Source organism: Colobus angolensis, unplaced genomic scaffold (genome assembly GCF_000951035.1).
Source record: "Colobus angolensis palliatus isolate OR3802 unplaced genomic scaffold, Cang.pa_1.0 Scaffold65, whole genome shotgun sequence".
NCBI classification, from domain to species: domain Eukaryota; kingdom Metazoa; phylum Chordata; class Mammalia; order Primates; family Cercopithecidae; genus Colobus; species Colobus angolensis.
The window spans coordinates 4652531-4655919 of NW_012120154.1; positions in this window are offsets into that span (position 1 = coordinate 4652531).

Here is a 3389-nt window from a genome sequence, read left to right on the forward strand (position 1 = left end):
GCCTGTAATACCAGCAACTCGGGAGGCTGAGGCAGGAGAATTGCTTGAATCCGGTGGGTGGAGGTTGCAGTGAGCCGAGATTGAGCCACTGCACTCCAGCCTGGGTGAAAAAGATAAATTCTGTCTCAAAAAAAAACGAAACAAAACAAAACAAAAAACAGACCTCTAAGCACGTTTGTTCAAGCAGGTGCACGCCAACATGATGCATACACACAAATACACATATTTGTACACATACACACCTAGGCACAGCATACGAAAGCATTGCTAACTTAAGTCCAAATACAAGCATGCCAGCCGGCTTCATAGACATGCAGCCTATAACCTGTGCAGTCCCAGAGGGCTCATTCTCAGAGGGCGCTGCCCTTGATTTAATGCTCTACTGTTACGATTTTGAGATTCTTAATAATTTTTTAACAAGGGGCCCTCACGTTTTCGTTTTGCACTGGGCCCTGCATGTACAGATGCACACACAGATGTTCGCTATCTCATTCTGTCTTGCCCTCTCCCCTATCTTGACTTCTGAAAGTTCCCACAAAGGTCCATCCTCATCTCTGAAATCCGAGGGCTTAAAATGAAAATGGAAAACTGCAGCTGGGAGCGGCTGCCCCTGCGGAAGAGAGGTTGAAGTAATGTCTGCCGCCGACCTCTAGGTGGCACCACAAGCGGACCCAAGCCTCAGCAGAGGACGGAAACGAAGGAGGCGGGGCTGGGAGGAGATGGGTGTCACCGCGTCACTGGTGCAATCCTTCTACAGACAGCACGGAGATTTCCCAAAGCACGAGATTCTCCGAGGGATTGTCTCATTAACCCATTCTTCTACCAATTCAGTTTTAACAGTTTTCTTTCTTGCTTTTTTTTTTTTAATTTTCTCTTTACAAATGCAGCATTTTTTACTATAGACAATAGCGTCTAAAGGAAAGTAAAAATCATCCGTAACTAGACACTTTTTGGTTCTTTTTATTTACTTATTTTAGAGTCGGGGTCTCACTCGGTCACCCAGGCTGAGTGCAACAGCGAGATCTTAGCTCAATGCTGCCTCGAACTCCTGGGCTCCAGCGATCCTCCCGGGGGCTACAGGTGTGCGCCACCAGGCCTGGCTAATTTTTTTTTTCCTGTTTCATCCCGTGGCTATTTCATCAGGCGTCTAACAATGCCTGACTTCCTGGGAACGCAGCACAGTAGGTCTCAGCCTCATTTTGCCCAGCCCCTGTTCAAAATGGAGTCACTCTCGTTTGAATGCCTGTAACAGTTCCAGCTCCTCCTTGAAACTCTTTTCCAGCACCTCTGTCAGCCTGGGTTGCTTCATGCTCCTCTGGCCAGCTCTGTTCTGCTGCATGGGCCGCTCTTCGGGGAAGTGTGCGTGTCCCATGGGGGCACCTGCACTGCACAGCGCCCCCATGAGGGAGATGCACGGGCTCAGTTGCTCCCCATCCTGCCTTGAGTCCTGTCCTCCTCCGTGTCACACCCCACAGCCTTGGCCTGCTGGGGTGTTCTCACCCAGTTGTCTGCCCTCTTGGGTGGGCTCTGCGTGGCCACTCACGCCTCACTCCCTTCCTTGGGGTCCACCTGCATTTTGGAAGCTCCCTCATCCTGTGGCGTCATGGGGTGGAAGTGTGGTGACCGCACTAGCCTCCATCCCCTGTGGTCTCCCTCCAGCCCCCTCTTCCCTATTAGAGGTCAGAAGGCAGAGAGTGCAGCAAGGTCCCGCAGGCACGATGGGTTGTTCTCACTGGGGAACAAAATGTGAGTCTCCCCTTAGTGAAGGCTCCCAGCCTCTACCATTGCTTCTCTGGGAGGTATCCTCACCTGGCTTGGGGCAGAGGTGCGCACCCCAGCTCCTTTTTCACGGTAAGGGGGAGGGAAAAGCCACAGTTTTTCTTATCTGGCCAAGCACTCACCTCTCTGACAGTTCTTCCCTCTCTTTCCAGCCCAGGTCTCCCTGGCCCAGAGGAGGGCCAGAGTGTGTTAGTGAAGATGTGGGGTTACAGAACCCTGAGAGGACATCTGACCCCCATTGTTTATGGTTCTCTGCAGATGTGGGTTCCTTGATGCCTCTTTGTCTGAGAATGGAGTCTTGGGTGTAATTAATGGGGCAATGGAGAAAGTCCCCCTCTTCATATTGTTACAAGAACCAGATGCCCATTGACGGGAACTTCAGATATTTCCAGCTTGGGACTATTACAAGCCACACCCACGGAGCATCCTTGTACACATCTTTTCATGCTCATGTCAGAATCGCCACAGGTCAGTGGATTCCTCTTGCCTGCTGCTCCGGAAGAAACCAACGAGAATGGGAGGTGTTGCCACCTAGAAAGAGTTTAATAATCACGGGGCCTGCCAAACGAGGGGAACAGGGATAAATTTTTCAAACCCATTTCCCCGAGAATTCAGAGGCTAGGGTTTTTAAAGGGTACTTTGGTGGGCAGGGTGTTGGGGAACTGGAACCATTGATTGACTGGGGACGAAATCACAGGGGCATCTAAATCTGGCCGGGCACAATAGCTCACACCTATAATCCCAGCACTTGGGAGGCTGAGGTGGGCGGATCACTTGAGGTCAGGAGTTCGAGACCAGCCTGGCCAACAAGATAAAACCCCGTCTCTACTGAAAATACAAAAATTAGCTAGGTGTGGTGGCGTGTGCCTGTAATCCCAGCTACTCAGGAGGCTGAGGCAGGAGAATTCCTTGAACCTAGAGGGTAGAGGTTGCAGTGAGCTGAGATTGTGCCACTGCTCTCCAGCCTGGATGGCAAAAGACTCTGTCTAAATAAATACATAAATCTGCCTTCACGTGGCTGAATCAGTTCTTGGGAGTTGGAGTGGGTTGTGGTGGGGGTGGGTCGTCTCAGGACCAAGTGGTATCTCTTGGTCTGTCAAAATGCGAAATCTGAAAAATATCTCATAGACCAGTTTTTTTAGATTTCACAATAGTGATGTCATCTATAGGAGTAGTTGGGGGAAGTATAAATCTTGCCACTTAACCCCCAGTTAAGTGACTCTGGACAGTAAGCAACTTACAGAAAAACAAGCTAAGCACTGGCCGGTCATTGTTTAACTCTGCCTATTTCTTAGCAAAGTTCAAGCCTCTACCTTAGTTCTACCCTCATCTTATGAATGCAGCTTCCAAGGAGTGGTGGGGGGATCCATTTTCCTTGCCTGTAAGTTTAGCTATCAACTAAATTACTTTCATAGTTTCTTGACCTCTGCACTAAAATAAGCAAAAAACCAATTTAGCTTGTGAGGTTAGAAGCAAGACGGAGTCAGTCACATTAGATTTCTCTCATTCATTACTTGTAATAATAATAATAATTATTATTATTAGATGGAGTCTTGCTCTGTCGCCAGGTTAGAGTGCAGTGGAGCCATCTGGGCTCACTGCAACCTCCG